This window comes from Temnothorax americanus, unplaced genomic scaffold (genome assembly GCF_048541705.1).
Source record: "Temnothorax americanus isolate GAGA-0224 unplaced genomic scaffold, ASM4854170v1 Scaffold95, whole genome shotgun sequence".
NCBI lineage: Eukaryota > Metazoa > Arthropoda > Insecta > Hymenoptera > Formicidae > Temnothorax > Temnothorax americanus.
Window position 1 is genome coordinate 360,028 of NW_027509818.1, and position 21,590 is coordinate 381,617.

Sequence of the window (21,590 nt, forward strand, 5' to 3'; positions counted from 1 at the left end):
TTCACTGGCAGAACTGGTGCGCACTCAGTGCACATTAAAGCCGTTGTACACTGATTATTTAGTCTCTAATATTTAAAGTAAAATGCAAATATTTTGACTGATAAAATACTCAGTACATATTTTACCAAATAGTGCAATAAAGAATACTGAGGATTTCATGATTTAACCCGATTATATTAAACATACACTTTACGTTGGTTTGTGTACGACGGCTTTATTGTGCACTGAGTGCGCACCGGCTCTGCCAGTGAAAAACGCTATTAGCGAAAGCGTTCGGTGCCGCGTATCGACGTAACCAACGCGCCGCTAACGCGATGACGACGACTCTCCACTTTGAGGCGCTCTACAAGGCGTAATTTTCAACAAAATGAAATAAATAACAAATAAAAATTGTAGGTTTTTTTACGCTCTACAAGTTTCATTTGAAGCATTTTTGCAATTTCGGACGACAATAATGAGTAAAAAGAAAAAAACTAATAAATATATCTCTCTCATATTATACTTTTTTATTTCCTTTTCTCGTTCGATGTCTCGAAAACAATCGATCATACGTAAAAATGTCATACGACATAATTTGTAGAGCGTAAAAAAAGTTTTAAAATGAGCTCCAATTCGACCTTGTAATTTTATTAGAAACCGAGTTATCGCGGAAAAACCATTTTTTCACATTTTTTACTCCCGTAAAAAAACAAGCGGGAAACAGAAGTCGAAAACTTGAGATTAAGCTTTTCTTGAGCCCCCCAACACCCCCCAAAAGAAAAATCCTGGTTCAGAATTATGTCTTTTATAATCCGTTTTTTTTGTACATAGTGACTGAACTAATATGGCTCTCCAGCTGTGCTTACATTCTACAATTTTATAACAGCTTTGTCTTACTGTTCGCATATTTGATTCGTTGCTCAGCGTTCGCGGGGCCATTTCGGAGCGCATAATAAATTAATATCTATCTGACATGCAAAAATTAGGGGGGGTTATTAGTTATTAGGAGCAGCTGGCGCGGGTTGCAGTCGCGAGCGGAGCGAGACGTGTCGCGCGATCGAAGAGTTTCGCCGCTCCGCTCGGCTCTGCTCCGCTCCGCTCCGTCTCGCAATCCGAAGCGAGCACGTGAGAATCCCCGATTTGAACGAACGTATACGAGCGCGATTTCGAAATGCCGAACGGGATTCAGCCAGCGCGGGGGAACGCGCTGAAAAACGCGCGGCGACGGCGACGACGGCGACGGCGACGGCGACGGCTCTCGTTATTGAGCGGGCCCGAAAACGCCGCGCTTTCATTCGTGCTTCGTGCGCTTGCACGTATACGGACGGAGGACGACGCCTCGGCGAGTCGTCGCGCCGGCGTCGCGCTTGCTCACGCGCGCGCGCGCGCGTGCCCGCCGTTCCTTCTCTCTCTCTCTCTCTCTCTCTCTCTCTCTCTCTCTCTCTCTCTCTCTCTCTCTCTCTCTCTCTCTCTCTCTCTCTCTCTCTCTCTCTCTCTCTCTCTCACCTTTTTTTTTAGCGCGAAAATCACGTCTCGCGCCTAGGTGCCCCGCGGCAAGAGTGATGACGATGATAACGACGACGGCGACGACGGCAACAGCAGCAGCAGCAACGGCAGCGATGCGGTAATCCAATATGGCAGCCTACACACATGTCAAAACAAACGCACCGATGCCCGAGAGTGGAGCGCGCCGACCGGCCGGACGTCTGGCTCCGAAATTTGAAATTCGTCCCTCCCGGATCTTCTCCGGTCGCCGCCGCCGCCGATCCTCCGACACCGGCACGTGCCGACGCGGCGCGTCGCGTCGCGTCGCGTCAAGCACGTAGAATCACTGCCGTCGCGTACTTACAAAAGCGCGATACGACGTACGCGATGCGAGAGAAAGGAAGAAAGAGAAAAGAGATAGGCGACGAGGGGTAAAGGGGAGTAGAACGCTCCGAGCCGCGATACACGACACGTACGCTGCGAGCGCCCGCCACCGACTGGCCAGTCAGAGACGTCAGAGTCAGTAGTACCAGCACTGCCAGCCTGCCAGCACTGCCAGCACAGTGCCAGCGAGACGCGCCGAGGAGGCAATGGGACGAGCGGGCGCTGGGCGGTAAGTGGGAGGGGAAGTCGGCGAGACCTCAGTGGCGCTCAACCGAGACGGCCGTCCCTGACTTTTGACACCTTTTGCTCTTTATTTATGTATACTCTCTGCGTATTGATACATTGTGTAACCTTTCAAATACTTTTCGCTTTGTATCTGATCATGGGAACGGGCGTCTGATTTTTTTTTCATATATAAATGGTCATCTGGGGTGATTTTCACAGTCTAATTAAAAGTCACTGTTATTAATTATATATTCCACATCTTTAATTGTTTTATAATTTATTAGTGTTTAAGGACAATATATGTATACCTAATAGATTTACTCAACATTTTTTGAAAAATCAAAGGAGAAATAAAAAAATATTTGAAAAACGAAAGAAGCACATTAAAATATTACTGTGACTTCACGTCACAGTAATTTTCGATACTGGGGTGTAAAATTCACCCCAGGCGTCCATTCCTGGATTAAACAGGTTTATCGCGCGCAAATTTATAATTTCTTCACAACGCACTTATTTTTATCTCCCAGTGCAACATATAATTATTTATTTGCTGCAGCAATGATATAACTTGAAAAATAAAGTTTTCCAGAAAGTTTGAATATTTAAAATTATTAAAACTTATTAAAGTTTTGTGTAATATTATTTTTTAATGCGATTTTAGTGTAATAACTGATTGTAGAAAAATAAAAGTATTTAACTATATGTAACATCAATTCTTCATTCAGTGTATATTAAATTCAAAGTATTCTTTTTCAAACAAATAAAAAATGTCAATTTTTCAGTTGTTATTGGTTGTAAAAAAAAACGATATATTTTGATATTAATCTTTAATCGCAGACAAATAATATTTTAATGTCGGCAGAGAGGCGAATGAAGATTGGCGATTTAAAAAGATTTATTTCTTCAATTACATTGTTCAACAAAACTGATGAATGACTTTTTTCGAGTACAAAAATTAAAGGTATTTTCCATGTTTTTTGGACGCTAGATATGATTCTTAATTGCCATCATAATTTTGAGAAATTTGCGGTCAAAGTTGTGAGAAAAGGGCTATTTTAAAATATTTTGATTACGAGTATATTAATTACAATAGATGACGTGTTGGGGAAGTTAAATGATTATAAAAATTAAGTATTAAAATTAAGTGTTAAGATTTTTAGCCTTTTTAAAAGAAATTTATTGTATGATTATTAAGAAGATATTTGTGATTGATATGTAGGTTTTGCATCAAAGTTGCCATATATGCCATTAAAGACTAAATAGTCTACCAAAACATTTTACCAAATATTTTTTAATTATATTATTTAAACTTAAGGGTTTTTTAGATCGCTGAATACTAATCTGACGTCAAAGTTGGTGAATTCAAACTGGCAGAATCAATAATGGTAGAAGTGGATAGAACAATTTAATAAACGGGATCATATTCCGCACCCAAAATCCCAAAAGACTGCGGGAAATGATTACATTCATTCTTGTGCATTTTTTTAATTGAATAATATTATTTTAGAATAAACGATTTTTAATATTATTGATTCAAATGTATTCGTTTCCCTTTTTTGTACGTTATTAATTTATCAATTTTTTTTATATTTGTTACATAAGAATACCGCTTTCACATCGTAATTTTTATAATATTGATGTCTTAAGTACGACGAGATAATTTATTATGTAGTAGAAATCAGTTCCGTGAAAGGAGTAGCACGACGATTAAAGCGTTAACTACGGCGCGCGGCGTTGCGGCGGTGTTACGCTCAAACTTGCCGAAACTCAATAAAATAATTACTTCTAATATAATACGCAAGTAACGAGAGAGGGTGCAAGAAGCTACTATGGATGGTAGCGACGCAGCGCGGCGCGGCGTACAGAAGTTATCGCCGAGCAAAACCGGCAGCATTAGCCGAAAGGCAACTGGAACGAGAGTCGTCGTCAAAAAGCCTTGCAGTTGCAAATCTTGGTGGATGTAGGCGCGAAGGCCAATTAAGAGAAAAAAAATTTATGCGCACTTTTATTTTTAATAACAGTCTGCTCGAATCTTTTTGTACTTTCTCTGTGTCTTAAATATTTAAATTAATTCTATATAGGTATATAAATTAGCGTTTCTAAATGTATTCAATAAATGTTACATAGACACGATATAATTCTACATTTAGAGAAAGTGTATATTCTTGTTACATTTGTCATATAAAAAAACTTACTGACGATTCAATTTGCAAAAAAGTCCGTTACTAATTAGTCAAAATATAATCCATAAAAGTAAAAATTTTAAGAAGTAATAAATTTGCTGACCAAATTTTAATTTATAAAGCTTTTAATAAACATTCATAAAGAAAAAAAGGAGAAAAAATCTGGACTTACAATATTTCAACTAATTAATAACAATTTTTGTTATATCTAACTCGCCATTACTTTTTTATCTTGCTTCACAAATTTTTTTAACAATAAATTCTTTTAATAATAAATTTAGTTCAAAATCTGAAGCTCGGGGGGCTGTACAACGTTTAGTCTTAAAAAAAAATGTTTGTGATATATATAAATTAAGAATATACATTTTCCTTTTTCTTAATATATGTTTCGAAATTAACGCCGCTTTAACGTCGGTTTGGACGTCGCGAGCGCGATCGAGGAAAGCGTAACGATCAACGAACGCGGCTTCAGAGAATCGATTTTAGCAACGATGAATTTCTCGTGTTGTTGTTTTTTTTCTTGTCTGTCTGCTTACTTCTCTCTCCGATATCGCGAACTATTTTGAAAAGGAAAATATCGTAACGAAAGATAAAAGGGATAAAGTCGAAAAAGTGTGAGTTCGAAAGAGTGCGAGTTCGAAAGAGAGGAGTGCGAGATTCGACGGAGACGTACAGAAAGGATATTCGACGGAGAAAGGAGATTCGACGGAGACATTTCGAAGGGAGTTTCGAAAGGAGATTCGATGGAGTCATAGCGGATTGCTCGAATGATGGAGTCATAGCGGATTATTCGAATTCGTCGTCTTTATACGTAAGAAGGTAGATAGAAGTTTAAAGGTAAGAATAAGCTTTACTACGATTGAGTTAACCGCGGATTCATACGTTCGAGGTCATGACGGGCAACACGATGTTGCGTGATTACCGCGTAGCTTTTTGCGATCAGCTTTATATTATGGTGAAGGACAACGAATGTTCTTGCGTACACCTTTAAAGGTGATCGAGCAGTTCGAGACTGCGATGTAAGATTCAGACCTCTTACGTGATGACGAACAGTTCGAGACTGTAAGGAGATTTCGAATGAATGTTTTTTTGATACACCGCTGATGACGAAAAGTTTGAAACTGTAAAGAGATTTCGAATGACGTTTTTGATACACCGCTTTGAGTTTATCATAATGCTGAATTACGTTGATACACCGAATACGCCGAATGACGAATTGATACCCCTTTTTTGAGACTTTTAAATTATTTGGATTTGTTATTTACAGATTTATCTCAGTCCTGATTTTTCTGCGCGCCATTCATCCTTGCGATCTACGATTCTGATTTTCCTGCGTCCTGCGCGATAAACATCATTGATCTGCGCGCCATTCATCCTGCGTTCTACGTTCCTGATTTTTCTACGTCTTTCATATTAAACATCTTTGATCTACGCACCATTCATTCCTGTGATCTATGTTTATGCTGTTCCTAAATTCTTTATGTTAAACTTTTTTGCTCTTTACGCTTCTTCATCATTCCTGACATTCTTAAACTCATTCGCACAACACCAACCAGATTGTCAACACATAACAATATACAAATAAATGTCGATGAGATATTAATATAAATTTTGGCTCTCAGTTCTCATCACTTGTTGAACGCACATCGTGCGCGTTAGTTTCCGCGCAAAATGAGGAAAGAGCAATTAACCGCGCGCGATCAAGGGTCGTTACAATCCGGCGACACTTATCTCAATGTGCGCCGCATCGGTTCATCCTCCATCAGGATTCCAGGATACGTGCATACGTATCTTGTCCTCCTCCTCTTTCATCTTTCCAGTTCTCTTTCTCTTTCTCTCTCACGCGTGTCATTTAAATGTCCTGCCCCACATTTCCGTGCGGACCGTTCGTTCGGAGCGGATCCGCTGCTCGTTTTCCGCTTACAGACGATAATTTAGCGTGGAAGGAAATCGATGCGGCGCGGCGCAGCGTCCTCGGAGGGTACGCAAAATTTGTCGCGGACTAACGACCGCGTTGCAACGAGGCCGGTGGTGCAGCGGTCTTTCGCAAAACGTCAGACCCAGATGCGCGCGCGCGCGCAATTTTATTTTGCGAAACGTTAATAACGAGCGCAACTGCGACAGCCGTTCTCGCATTCTCGCGCGATTAGACACGAACGGCGAAACTATCGTTTCCGCGAATTTTTCGCAATATTCTCCGACCGTAGGCGCCGAGGGATTCTCGATATCCCGAATTAATCTCTCGGAGATGTGGATTTTTCGAATCCTTATTCTCGTTTTATTAGCCCGGAATACACGCCGCGGCCTGGAACGAAAATTCCGGGCACGCAACATTTCGCCGACACCGAGTTTTCCCGGGGTGCGTGTGGTGTGGAGTTCCCGGGGCACGACACTACATTTCACCGCGTGCCGAGAGAAATTTCGTTTTCCTGTCGATCGGGTAGGTATCGGGTATCGGGTACGCGGGGCGCGGGGAAACGGATATTATACTTTGCACGCTGAAAGAACCGTACGCTAAAGAGGCGTACGGTTTAATTATAGTAACTGTGGACATGCGTTATGTCGGCGTATCTTTAGCGTCGCGCTCCATTTCGTATACGCGAGTCCTTCGAGCGTTAATAATGAGCTTATTAGTAGTATAATAGGTCATTAATACGTTCGCCAGGTCGATCTCTATAAGAGTTTATTTAGACAGGTAACATCACGTACCACGTTCTATATGATAACAGGCGGCTGTTAATCTGAAAAATATTGCCAGATTAAGATGATATGATGCGATGCGAGTATAATCGACGATTTTTTCCTTAACGAGCTGATCATAAAAACCGAATGTAAACTGTGTAAAGTGGAAAAATAAACAGAAAATAATTGGCAAGAAAGCGGAAGCAATTAAAGAGTGAAGAATGTTGAGGGGCTTCGTGCCCCCTCTCTCTCTCTCTCTCTCTCTCTCTCTCTCTCTCTCTCTCTCTCTCACTCACTCACTCACTCACTCACTCACTCACTCACTCACTCTTTCTCTCTCTCCTGTTGCTGATACAGCGACAGAAGTCAAGAGAGATCAATGTAGTCAAGAGATGATAAATTACTGCCGTCTCGTTATTCTGCGAGTGAAATTCATAGACTGCAGACAGATCTGACTAATCGAGGATTATTTTTGTCCGACCTTCCCTTTTTTCTCTTTTGTACATGTAGAAACGTTCTTCGCAAAAAACTGCCTCAAGAATTGCCTTTCAGTAATTCGCCAGTGGATTATAGTTATTTTTCGATTGAATTGTGCATTGCGGAATGACGGGGATCTATATACTTATTTGATTATTTCTATATGATAACGCGAAACGTGACTGTACATTTACGAAGATGCAAACGTGCATTGTTATTAATTAAAGCAATCATATATCGAAATATTTACCCTTGATTTTGTTCCGTTCTTTCGTTCGTTTTTTGTCGCTAAAATTTTAGACAGAATACTTCAAAATCTTTAATCGATTCGCCTCTCACGTAACGAAAAAATTGAATTCTCTAATAATACTTCATAATTAAGACCTCGGTCAGTCTGCATATTGCGTTTCCCAACGAAGTAGATAAGATCCACGAATGAAAAGGTTCGATTACCGTAATAATGGACGATAGCACGATCGGACGTGGACTTCGTTAGCGCGTAATTACTCGCTTGCTCTTCTAAGATACACAACCGCCGAAATATCTATACGCGAGAGCAGCGCATACATCGAAATCGAAATATACGGCTGCAGTCTTAACGCGATACGGGTCGGCGGGCTCGACCTAAGAAAATCGGCGATCGATTCTTGGATTAATCGCTTCGTCGGAAAGACGGCACGGCGGCGGCTGAAATCTTGCTTGCCCGACGATGAGGTGCGCACGAATGCCGCCGCCGACCCTTCGCGGCTGTTCAAAAAAAAAAAAAGGGGAAGCACGATTGCATACGCGCGAGGGGTTCAGTCGCATCGAAGTGGATTACGTCGCGTAAAGCACGATTTATCGTTTCGGAGGGGTCCGCGATCGAAAACGCCGAGCCGAGTCGAAACATTACTACTCGGATGACTGCCCATAAAAACACGCTCGATTTTTATGCGGGACTTTCTAAAACTAACTGGCGTCAGGAATAGAATTTTAGGCGTCGAGGAACTGCATTGAATTTCTATAAGAAATGGGAAAGCCACGGATCTCTGATACGACAGCTTACAATATTAGCCTTCATTTAATTCCAAACGGATTCTAATCTTAAAGTTAGTTACAAAGTTATTTATAAATAACGTATAAGTAACGTATACGTTACTCGCTGTTTTCTTTAACATAATTATATTTGCGTGGGATGTATTTTATATACCTCAACATTACTTATATCCCAATTGTCATTGATCTTTATGGTGATTTACAATTAATTAACCTTTCGACTGCCACACCAATTTCCTCGAATGGCCCGAAAATTAGTAAAAGTTTATACAATAGAGAAGTTTTTGATGTGGTGCTGATAACAAATTTTTCAAGTTAAATTAAAAAAATTATTTTTGTTCAATAAACTTTTATGACAACTTTTGTCATAAAACTATTTGAACATTTTTTTCAAATATAACTTCAAAATCATATGTTCAGCGTACCCAAAAACTCCTAAATGTGCCTTGTTTTAGTCATTAGTTTATTGTAAAACTTTAATAAAACGAAAATATCTCGTGACGAAAATTTTCATTCTTCTAACAACCATATCTTTTTTCTGAAGCAATATTTTCCAAACTAGACTCAAAAATCGTGTGTAGCACACCCAAAAATTCCTATATAGTTACACTTTGCTTCGGTGATAAAATCACTTGGCGGCTCTAACATAACAAAATATTTTATGACGAGAAAATGCATTTTCGTGGCAGTAAACGCAAAGTCGAAAATAACGAGAATTACCGTCATCGGCAGTCAAGGAGTTAAAAAAAAACAAAGGTTACTTTTAATAGATAATATTCTGAATGATATATATCTCTTAGATAGGTAAGTGCAAAAGTTCATCTACTGTGAAACAATTTGTGTAGCATTTAATATAAAAAAAAAATGTATTGTGTAAATTTAATAGATTTTTTTAAGTTTCTAAGGTTAGGAGGAATGTATTTTACACTCCATGCAACGTATGGTTAACGCTATTGTCAGTAAGCTACCGGACGTTGAAAATACGCTCAATTGCGTTTATTCTTGATGATCAATCTTGTTTGTGAAAATCGATAATCCAGTCTCACACGTCTCACGAACGGGGGAGAATTTTGTCGACGCGGAGACATTCATTGAGGAAAACTCGTCGGGGTTTCCGCGCATTGGACGCTGGTGCAAAAGAGCATCGAGTTAACGAACAAAAAGGTGCAAAAAAAATTAAAGGCATTGTGTTGCACACACACAGTCGGGGCGAGGGGTTGGCGCGCCGTAAATTCACCGACGTCGATCTCTTTTTCGACGTCGGCCAGTAATCAGGCTGTGCGAGCGACTGCGCGCGCGATATACCGCGCGCGGAATTCCGGACTGTCGGAATGCTCGAAAAGCGTGGGAACAATTTGGCGCGTATTATCGCACAACGCGTATCGAATGTGTTTATAATTGATTTACGTCCGTCGCGCGCGTTGCGCGCTGAACGACTATAACTCCGAAGGCAAACGTCGAAGTCGAATTGCAACGCTCGGGTGATTATACGCGAATTGCGTGTAATAATAAGAAGGAGGATAGCGGATTTTCTCGCGCTCCTGCGTAAGACAAAGTTAAATTTGCGAACGTTTCAGCGAAGCGTGGAGTAGTTCCTATTATAGTAGGAGAGCCGGCTGCACAAAACCCTCCCTCATCGAACATCTGGCTCAATTTTATTCGAATAGATAGCTTTTTTAGTGGTTAACCCTGTGCCGGGTTTTATATGCCCTGAACCTTAACCGAAGTGTTAAAAAAAGGGCCATTTCCGGTATGATTTTGTGAGATAAAACCCCCTTAAAGAACATCCGGCTGAAACTTGTGCCAATCGATTCAGGATGTCAAGCACTTTGATAAAAAAATATGCTGCCACTCCCCACCTTGACAATCATGGCAGCAATAACCCTTAAACGTGACATATTTTTGTACCGTACCTCCCTCACAGAACATCCGATTTTTTTTTCTTTTTTTTTTATGTATAGCTCGAACATTCCTGAGCAAAAAAAACAATGTTGCCATCGCTGGCCTTGACCAAAAATTTTTGTGCCACCCGTAAGTCGCGCGACTTTTAGCTGCCAATTTGTAACGGATCATTACTTCCTTTACAGAATATACAATTTTCTTTGGAAATGTAGCTCGAACATTACTGAACATAAAAAAAACAATGCTGCCATTGCTGGCCTTGACCAAAAATTTTTGTGCCACCCGTAAGTCGCGCGACTTTTGGCTGCCAATTGTAACGGGTCAATACTTTCCTCACAGAACATACGGGTAATCTCTTGCCATGCATTTAAATAGAAAATAAGACAATCTTTGACGAGAACGATCTTAAGAACCGACTATGAATACCGTCCATACTATAGCGCGAAAATTCTCATCGAATATTTTGTGCATGGAAAAAATAGTTTGTGATAAACAAGCTGCGCGTACATTGGTATTAGAGGTATGGAATGAAACAAGGTAAGTTCATATAACATTCACGTATTTTTATTTCTTTATTCTTTATTCTTATTTTTTTGTGTATTTAAAATCTTAAAAGTAGAATATAAAACATAAATATATATATAAATGGAATAAATTACTTTTACTTCGCCAGTTAAATGATAAACAACATGGAAATATTAATCGACTCTACTGGCCATTATAATCGCCAAGACAATACGACCACGATTTGGTTCGATTATCGTCATGTAATCTTTGATACTTATATATCATTTAAATAATTAATTTTAGGGCAAAAAATATTACCTCAGCAAGGCCAGTAGAGCTATATGGTTCCACGATAAGATCCAACTTTATTAAGAGTTGAATCTTCATAGAACATAGAGCATAAGAGCATAATTAGTCATAGAGCATAATGATAGTGACGACGAAGACTATACTGTCGATAGTTCCAACAGCAACAGCGATTAAAAAAATTCTCGTGATTTATATTTATGTTTTATATCTTACTTTTAAGATTTTAAATACACACAAAAAAATAAGAATAAAGAATAAAGAAATAAAAATACGTGAATGTTATATGAACTTACCTTGTTTTATTCCATACCTCTACCAATGTACGCGCAGCTTGTTTATCACAAACTATTTTTTCCATGCACAAAATATTCGATGGGAATTTTCGCGCTAATATGGACGGTATTCATAGTCGGTTCTTAAGATCGTTCTCGTCAAAGATTGTCTTATTTTCTATTTAAATGCATGGCAAGAGATTACCCGTATGTTCTGTGAGGGAAGTATTGACCCGTTACAATTGGCAGCCAAAAGTCGCGCGACTTTCGGGTGGCACAAAAATTTTTGGTCAAGGCTAGCGATGACAGCATTGTTTTTTTATGTTCAGTAATGTTCGAGCTACATTAAAAAAAAAAATTGTATATTCTGTAAAGGAAGTATTGACCCGTTATAAATTGGCAGTTAAAAGTCGCGCGACTTACGGGTGGCACAAAAATTTTTGGTCAAGGCCAGCGATGGCAGCATTGTTTTTTTATGTTCAGGAATGTTCGAGCTACATTTCCAAAAAAAGAATCGGATGTTCTGTGAGGGAGGTACGGTACGAAAATATGTCACGTTTAAGGGTTGCTGCCATAGTTCCTGTCAAGGGTAAGGGGTGGCAGCATATTTTTTTATCAAAGTGCTTGACATCCTGAATCGATTGGCACAAGTTTCAGCCGGATGTTCTTTAAGGGGGTTTCATCTCAAAAAATCATACCGGAAGTGGCCCTTTTTTTAACGCTTCGGTCAAGGTTCAGGGCCTAAGGCCCTGAAAGAATGAACCTAAGTTCATCGTTTTTTGTGCTGCTGTAGCTAAACTGAAGAATTACCTCTAATTTTAAGGGCATATAAAACCCGGCACAGGGTTAACCACTAAAAAAGCTATCTATTCGAATAAAATTCAGCCGGATGTTCGATGAGGGTGGGTTTTGTGCAGCCTGCTCTTGGACTATTAGGTCCTATAGGCAATGTCTTATTTACTTTACGCCGGATATATATGCGTATAAAGCGTTAATTCAATGTGCAGGCGCCGCCGGAGTTTGCCTTGCTTTAAAGTTCAGCTGCATTATCGGCACTTAAAACGCTCCCGTTCCGCCCTGCGCGCGTACATTGCTTCTATACCAGCTAAAACCAAGCGTCAAGTTCACGCGGAAATCGCGCTCGACTCGCGCAAATAAACGCAGTTTCATTCGAAATGCAATATATTTTATATGATTTTCTGCTTTTTCGTATAAACGATAAATTGCAAAAATTCAATTCAATCGCGTTTCGGTGAAGTAGAAATGAAATTTTTCGAAGAGGAATTTCTCCTCTGATCAGAGTAAACTAGCGAGGAGGCGATCGCGAAAGATGAGAAAAAGAAATTAACGGAATACTTAATTACGACGCGAGCTTTTTCGTTAATGATTCGCTTCACGATATAATTATATTCTATTACGGATAATTGAAAAATTCCTCAGCTCCTCAAGAAAATTGCTTTTTGTCTCGTTTGGCGTCTTGCGGCATTCTTGAAATGTTTGTCCCGAATGAAAAAAAATTAATAGAAACAGTAAATAATTTACTTATATTAAAGTAATAATTTTTTAAAATAAAATTTTTAAACAAATATTTTAAACTATAATATTTATTGAGTGCTGCCTTAAAGATAAATAAAATGTATGTTTTATAAAAATATTCTAATAAATTAGTTAATTAAAGACTCTCGACATTAAAATTAACGAATACCTAACAAAGGAAAAGTGGGTTTTCAGAATCAAACGCGGTTAGTTATGCGTGAGATAACGCTGTGTAACATTTAATTAATAATCCAAGTTACAAATAGTACGTTTTGGCTCTATTTTAAATCAGCTTCAGCGGTAATAGACAAATTAAATAATCTTAAGCTGTTTGATGAGCATAAGGTAAGTACTTAAAAATTAAATGTCCAAAAATAATGTAATTTATAAAGGAAAAATTCTACCAATATTTATAAGTTGCAAATTATTTAGACTAAAAATAAAAATTGGACTAACCGGCAAAGAGAAGTCACGTCCACTCACCTAACCAAATCCAGAAACGTGAGATTGATAAACTAAAACCTTGAGAAAACCAATGAAAACTGAGATGATTCTTAAACGGCGGTAGCTTAATCGAGACAATGACACAATCAAAGACCGGACATGGTTCCAAATAACAGCTGATTCAACCTTTCGTGAAAATTTTGTGCATTTCGACGCAAAGATAACAAAAATTAGAGTGACGGCAAAATATATTTGTCATACAGCACAATATAACAGCGAAAGTTTAACTCGTTCTTGCCAAGTTGCTTTAACGTCACTTGCGTGATATGACTCGCGCTAAATGTGGAAAATAGTTGACACATACGTGTCGAATTTGAGCCACATTCTACATGGTCCGATTGCTGCATACCTTTCTTTTTCTCTCACACTCGTTTTTAACATTCCGCGCGCAAGCGAAATTAACGACAACGACAACGACAACGTCGACATTAAATTCACGGCATTAATCATCTCGTCTTTATCGTTGACAGTTAGTATATTGCACCTTCTGTTAAAATAATCTTCCATAAAATGTATTGTAAAGAATTTTTCTATATAAAAAATTTTTTAATTTAATTATTACGTTTGTATTTGTTCAAAAGCAAATATACACAGATCGTAATACAAATAATGCATTACTAATAAAATTTTTAAATATTATTTTACATGGAAATACGATAATTTATTTATTTAATTTATATAATTTTAATTCTCTCTCTCTCTCTCTCTCTCTCTCTCTCTCTCTCTCTCTCTCAAGATGCGGAAATTTACTATAAGATTATATATTTATTTATTTAATATTTCCTACTCTGATTCGGAAGAACGCTTCTCTAATTTAAAAATACTTCACGGATAGTTAGTTTCTAATATTTGCACTTATTGCGATCTTTGCACAGTAGAGTAACTTTCTATATTAAAGATGTTTGTTGAAGACTTCTTGATGCTGCACATTTCAACGCATGAAGAGAAGATTAAATAATGTGTATGTGTACAACCCAACCGAACCCAAAACATCGAGGCCATTTCACGAATTGGCTGGAATTTTCGCACTTTGACCGACTTCGACGGTTACACACTATACGAAGTTTTATTGAAGAAAATAATCATTTCGCTATTTGGTCACAGTTATACCGAGAACTAGTTATAACAGCTAAGTTCCAAAAAGTATAGTATGCGTTGCTGCATTAAAATCTTTATTTAGATATTTAGATTTAATGATCTAATACTAATATTGAGATATAAATAATCATTTATTTTTAAATAAATATCTTTTATATATATATATATATATATATATATATATATATATAATTTCTTGTTTAATTTCTTTTTTGAAAAGCTGAAAATATGTAGCTGTTTAAAATTAATACAAGTAATACTTTTATAAAATCATATCTTGCCTTAATCTGCCCTAATCTAATTCAATATTCTTTAACAAAATATATTTATGTATATCCTGGATTCTCTAAAATGTATTTGTATTATGCATTGTAAAAGAGAGAGTTGTGTCTCTGTAGTGAATAATTATTTCTTCCCTTCAAAACTTATATCTTAATTTATTTGTAAAATTTCTTTCTTTTTGAAAAAAACTCGGAAAAAAATAAATGTAAATAAATGTATAGTTACAAATAAATTAATATTGAGGATAAAATACAAAAATAATGTGCTTCTGATTGGATCTATGGCTAGTAAGATGCAATTAGTTCCAGAACTGAATTTAGAATTGATTGGCCAAAGCCCAAAACGATTATGGAATATGATACTTTTTTTATGAAATTAGTTGATCAAACCTAGACCCTGGCAAGTTCTTTTGCGAATTGGCAGAGTTTCGAACTTTGGCTGTGAGATATACACATAATATAATATTTCCATAAAATCTATAAAATGGAAAATTCAGTAACTAATTATCATAATACAGCGATTTCGTTTCCGATCGTATTTTAAAATTGCATTTAACTAGCTGTCCTATTTCCACGACGATTCTTGAGAGAGATCGTGAAATGGCGAGGAAGATGTTGCTTCCGATTCCGATAACCAATTGCTTCAGCAATGAAAGTAACTTCTGACCTTAAGTCGAACTGCTAAAGAACAGCACATTATCAACGGTTTCCCCCTCCCCTTAAATAATCGTAACTACTTTTTCAACATTTTCTTAAAGTGCAAAGCTATTTGGCGCATAGCACCTTCCATTACGATACAAATATATTCTAATAGCTAATTAGAATTGAAAATGTTAGTATAAAAATATCTCGGGATTATAATAATATAAGTTGAAGTGAATCATTAGCATTGCATAGAGAGTTAGCGCACGCATTATCAGACTCAGCATTATGCGTACATTTTTACCGATATCTGTTATTCATTTTAAAAAATTTAAATTAACATAAAAGATAAATTTTAATTTTATTCTTGCTTATAATTATTCTACGCAAGTAACATCCATGATAACATCCAAATAAGTTAAAAAAGAAAAAAATCAATTGAGTTTATATTTGTTTCTACGATTTCTGTTCTTGATTCTATAACTCAACTGATTTTGGTTTCGCAACTTGCAATGTATATAGCCATTGCGCGTTATAATCTAAACTTTTAATTGCGACGATTGAACAATAGAAACAAAAAGATACTTATAACACGGTGAACAAATTTCTAAGAGATGTATAATTTAAATGTCTGTCTGTGTTTAGGCAGGTTTGCAAAACGAAGAAGATTGTACAATACAAAACTTTTAGGGAGAACAAGTTAACTGTAAAAGTAAATGAGAATTATATATTACTACGTTATATATATGCTACATTAAAGTTTGCGCAATAAAAAATAATTTTTGGTTTAAACGACGAATATTGTCCTAAAAAAAAGCTTCTATCTATGTATATATTTGTAATGCTTATGATATTTACTGATATTTACTATGATATTTACACAGTAAATAAAACAGATTAATAAAGTACAAAAATTTCTCTCCAGTAATCACTGTATAAGCGACAACAGTTACCCTGAATTTTTTAGCAATAAAGTTATTAATCGACGATTGAAAGAAATTAAATACCGGGTGGCCACTCAGGATAGTAATAGTGATGATGACAATGACTTCAGAAAAAATGTTATATTCCCTACATAAAGGATTTTAGTGAGGGTATCCGCGCCATGTTATGCAGTCGTTTGTTCGACGTTGTTTACGACTTGTTCCCAAGAGACTTAATGGCATTGTTAAAAAGGGTAAAGATAGACTTGATTACATGAAACCGCAATTGAATTGGTTTACAAAATTGACTGCCTTGACTGCGATGCTACTTATATAGGACAAACGAAAAGACACCTCGAAATTCGAATTAAAAAACATAAAACTGATATTAGGAAGCACGCCAGTAATCATTCTGTAGTAAGCAAACATCGGATTAAATTTAATCACAAGATTGATTGGTCGGTAACGAGAATATTACACAGAGAGCAAAACGTCAAAAAGAGAGAGATTGCGGAGATGTTTTTTATTAATAAACACACATGCAATAAATCTACAGAAGGACACCGATAACTTAACAACAATTTATGACAAAATAATAGGCATGTAACCTTCACGTGTTTTAAATAATTTATGTCCTTACGCATTGTGTTCTCCGCAGTCGCGATATACGGACGTGCTTCCTAACACGCTCCATATACACATTTAATTTTATACTAATTTGACGTCTTATTAATTTATTTTTTTTACTTTACTAACACTTACATCGTTATATTTTGCTGACAACGTACTAAGCATGTAAGTCGCTTTTGCTCTATATATACTTATAATTCCTTTGTTATTTATAATATTTAAGCGATCGTGATACAAAAAAACGAAATTCTTTTTCTGCGTAGTCTTCGGTTTCTGACTTGCGGGAACATTGTCACGAGTTGCCTGTCGAATGCTTGATGTGTAAGAGTTCACCTGAAGAGGGTTCGAATCTCTGGACCGAAACGTTGTGATTTTTTACGAATAAATATGCCAGTTATAGTCAACTGAAGTTTGTGATTCTATTTTATATCCATTGGCAAAAAAAACTTTTCTATTATTTTTTAATCACTGTAAGTTGTGCAATAAATACTTTTTATAAAATATCTGAAATATATATTTCATATTAGATTAATATATATTACATATATTTTTTAATCTCGAAATGAAAAATGAAACGTATCGAGTTCTCGCAATCATACAACATATTTAATGTTCTCTGGCACGGAGAAGCAACTGCTTGCCGCTAAAGTACAGCAGAAGTACTGAAATAACACACTTGAAAGATTTCGTAATTCTATACTCTGTTAGATTCCGCGTTGTAACTGCTTTAATCTACGTATTGTTCAAACTACACCCAACTGGAACAATCTTTTCAACCAAGGGCAATCGCAAGAAATAAAAAAAAGAGAAGATCGAAATATCACTCAGAATAGTCGACTCTTAAGTAAAGCACAAAATTAAAGATGATACAAGCTAAAACAAGAAACAAATGATTCTTTGATAAATACTTATTTTTAATTAATCATTTTAGGCCTGCAGTCTGTAAACGCATTAACATTCACAACAGCATATTATTTGTTTATTCCTTGCAGGTAAAATAAACTTTAATGCGTATTAAAAAATTTCATACTTTTATTTATTTTCTTAAGCCACTGCAGGGTTCTTGTTAGACTACTATAGCGTCTTTAATGCGTTGCTAGCGACGTACATACGTTGTAATCGACTCGCGAAGGTGTGTGCTCGTTTTCCATATAATTTGGTCTGCGAAGGTCTACAGTTTCGTACGCGTCGAGGGTGGGTAAAACCGCACGCCACAAGTGCATGGCTTACCGACGGTCACCGGCGGTTAAACGGTTCTCGGCTTTTAAACGGCAATATTAGTTAAGTTTTGAAGCGAGTCAAGCGCGACCAGACGGTTGCTATCGTTGCTATATCGCGAGCTGGTCAATGCACGCCTAGAAATTCACCGAGAAAGAAAGAGAGTGCATGCACGTATATGTGTGCTTAAATGTTCACCATCGTATTTGGTCACAATTGTTGCGACATTTCACTCATCGGGCTTCCGCGTTTTCAGAATCTCCACCTTAAAACGTACAGAATTCAAAGAATGCAAGGAAGAAACCGATAATTTTTACGTTACATACACGGCGTGATTCATCGATGCATTCATCGTCACGTTGTTCATATAAATTGCGATGACTAACGTATATATGAATAACGAACTATGATTTTGCAATTTGATAAATTTTTATCTTCCAAGACATTCCTCAGTGTTGCATGTGTGCGATCGATGTGAGCATTTTTCCATTATATTTCGTAATAGATTTATATACCTTCACACCCAAGGTAATACGTGTATACATTGCAAAATTTTAGGACAAATAAAACCTTCATAAATAAAATTCTCTTTTCTGCTCGAGAGAGATGGTAGCCCAGTCGATAGAGCCCGAAAAAGCCGCTGAAATGGAATTAATTCCGGGAAGCGATTTTATTTTTTTGACTGTTTTTGAGGGTCATGGGTAATCTAAAACCGGATTTTCAGGATTCTAACCCTGGAGCGTTAGCCGCCATTTTGATTAGAAGGGTGATTTTGTAAATATCTCGCTTATTTTCAACTTTAGAGTGAAAGTGGTAATAACCAAACTTATAGAAAATTTAATATTCTACAATTTTGGTTCTTATTATTTTTTACCTAGGATCGATATTTTGGGTCTTAGACTCAAAAGTGGAGGTGAATTTTTTATTTATTTTATTTTTTTAATAAACGCGCCATAAACTCTACCCCCGTGGTGGTGTAAAAAAGATGTTTTTCATTATACCAAGTAAATTCAAAAAATAAAAAAAAATGAAAAATTTCACCCCCCACTTTCGAGTCTAAGACCCAAAATATCGATCCTAGATGAAAAATGATAAGGACCAAAATTGTAGAGTATTAAATTTTCTACAAGTTTGGTTATTAGTTATTACCACTTTCACTCTAAAGTTGAAAATAAGCGAAATATTTACAAAATCACCCTTCTAATCAAAATGGCGACGAACGCTCCAGAGTTAGAATCCCGAAAATCTGGTTTTAGACTACCCATGATCCTCCGAAACAGTCAAAAAAATAAAATCGCTTCCCGGAATTAATTCCATTTAAAAGTCTCTATCGGCTGGGCTAGGGAAGAAGAAGGGGAAGAAATAATTCCATTTACGGAGAATTGGTGCTTACTTGGAATAGTGTTCCTTGTTATTATGCAAGACGATTAAACTCCGATGCAGCGGAAGGATAACGTCCGTTAGTTTCAGATAGAAATCAAGCAGAGAGAGAGAGAGAGAGAGAGAGAGAGAGAACGTATATATATATATATGTATATATATATATATATATATATAGATATGTATAAAGCATTTAGTAATGAATTCAAACCATTACGAACAATAAGGGCTCTTGCGTTTGACAGTGACGTGTAATTATGAGGCATCGTCTAAACAACTCGAGCGCAACTTGTCACCAGACGAAATTGATTACGCCGCCTCTCTTTCGCTCCTCCGGCAAAGCCCCCCCCCCCCCTCGACAATAAGACGTACGTTGTATTATACGTAGATTTACGCGTGCGGGCAAAGTTACCGTTTCGCGACAGACATCTGTTGCTAATCCGAACAGCGCGATGCATTCCATTCGTAATTGCGGATAAAGGTAAAGGAAGACGAAAAGGAAAGAAAGAAACATGCGATCGCCACCGCCATGCGATCCGCAAGACCGATCGATTTGCACCTCGATAAACGACACTATCTCGACGCCGAGACTCAAGTTGCATTATCAAATACATACGCGAAAGTAAAGTCGACGATCGAGTCTCAGGATATGTACATTGGATTTTCTAGGAGGATATGCACACGCAGATATACGAGAGAAAATAGATGGTATATTATACGTGCAAAAAGTACTAATTATCCAAAATCTTAGTTGCGGTTATTTTACTCTGCTTTTGTTCTTAATGCGAAAATAAAATTGACTTCGTTGTACTTTAAGTAAAGCTTTGCAATTGATAACATTATCTATTTAGACAATGGTCTATCTCCAGTTGTTTCGTATTGCTTTTTAGGTACGTGGGGAAAGTTGGCCACAAATACACAGCGGTGAGCAGCGTTAAATTAAACGTGCTGATAAAATAATCTCCTTCAATCGGTATGGTTTATTGCTAAAAAGTATTGCAAGCTTCTTTCTTCGCAGAGACACGCGGACGACAGCTTTTTAAAAGGAAAGGAGGCGAAGGAAGTTGGCAGTCGATGTTGAAGCGGAACATTAAGTTCATGGAAAAACGCGTTCTGCAAAAACTGGTCGGGGGACTGCCATTTGAGGAAAAGAGGTCGGCCAAAACGAACGCGGCCTCTACTTCAATGCTGTGTAAATGTTAATACAATTACTGGCAATCCAGTTGCCAGTACACGTCACGTGCACCTAGTAACATAATTATAACGTGTACGGCTATCTTTATTTATCGAAAACTTAAATTCGAATATGAATAATCTTTTGACGAACAGATCAAATAAACGTCAGACTTTCAAGAAATATGTAATATTTACTGAACAATCGGTCTGGAAATATAGTTATTTCGCAACGAACGTAAAGTTAAAAAACTTAACTTATACCATAATCATAATTAATAACTGTATAATTTACCTAGTGCGTGTATATATATGTATATATATACATATATATATATATATATATAAATGTATATATGTATACATGTATATACTATGAAAGTAATCAAGTAAAAATTACAAAAATCTGTTTTAAATCTCATTATTTAAAAAATACATTATTTACGTTTTTCTAATAATATTATTATACATAAATTATAATAATGTATTGTAATAATGCCATTAACAAAATTGTTATTGCTATTATAATATAGTATATAGTAATAAAACTTCATTATAATGATTTATTGTAACAATACGTAAGTATGTACACTTTTTCTCTCCATTTCCTCGTTTGTTAAGAAACATTATAAAAATTTAAAAATATTTTATATTACATTCTCAAGAGAATTTTTGCACAACTGTATTTCTCTCATTTTTTTTTTATTATCACGGTCTGCTGGCACTCTCTCAGGTATACCTTGAAATTATTATATCGTCTGGCCG

At 36.8% G+C, this 21,590-nt stretch overlaps 1 protein-coding gene and 1 long non-coding RNA gene across 6 annotated transcripts in view; one reads left to right on the forward strand and one right to left on the reverse strand.

Annotated features, from left to right (window-relative positions):
• The window catches only part of LOC143908434 (uncharacterized), a 279,285-nt gene that overhangs the window by 201,822 nt on the left and 55,873 nt on the right, over positions 1 to 21,590 (reverse strand). For 2 of the 4 annotated variants that reach the window (XM_077426098.1, XM_077426095.1), the window contains exon 1: positions 1,486 to 1,961. The exons of 1 other annotated variant lie outside the window; for it this stretch is intronic. The gene's annotated coding sequence lies outside the window, so the exon portion shown is untranslated. Of the gene's footprint in view, positions 1 to 1,485; positions 1,963 to 21,590 lie in introns of those variants that run through there. One more of the 4 variants, XM_077426097.1, reaches the window with a different exon arrangement.
• Positions 1,949 to 21,120, forward strand: LOC143908447 (uncharacterized). 2 transcript variants are annotated; one of them, XR_013260147.1, is made up of 3 exons: positions 1,949 to 2,077; positions 2,936 to 3,034; positions 3,399 to 3,515. It is a non-coding gene; the product is annotated as an uncharacterized LOC143908447 (long non-coding RNA). The 2 variants fall into 2 exon arrangements; XR_013260146.1 differs by lacking the exons at positions 2,936 to 3,034; positions 3,399 to 3,515 and adding exons at positions 20,543 to 20,576; positions 20,671 to 21,120 and having other exon boundaries at positions 1,997 to 2,077.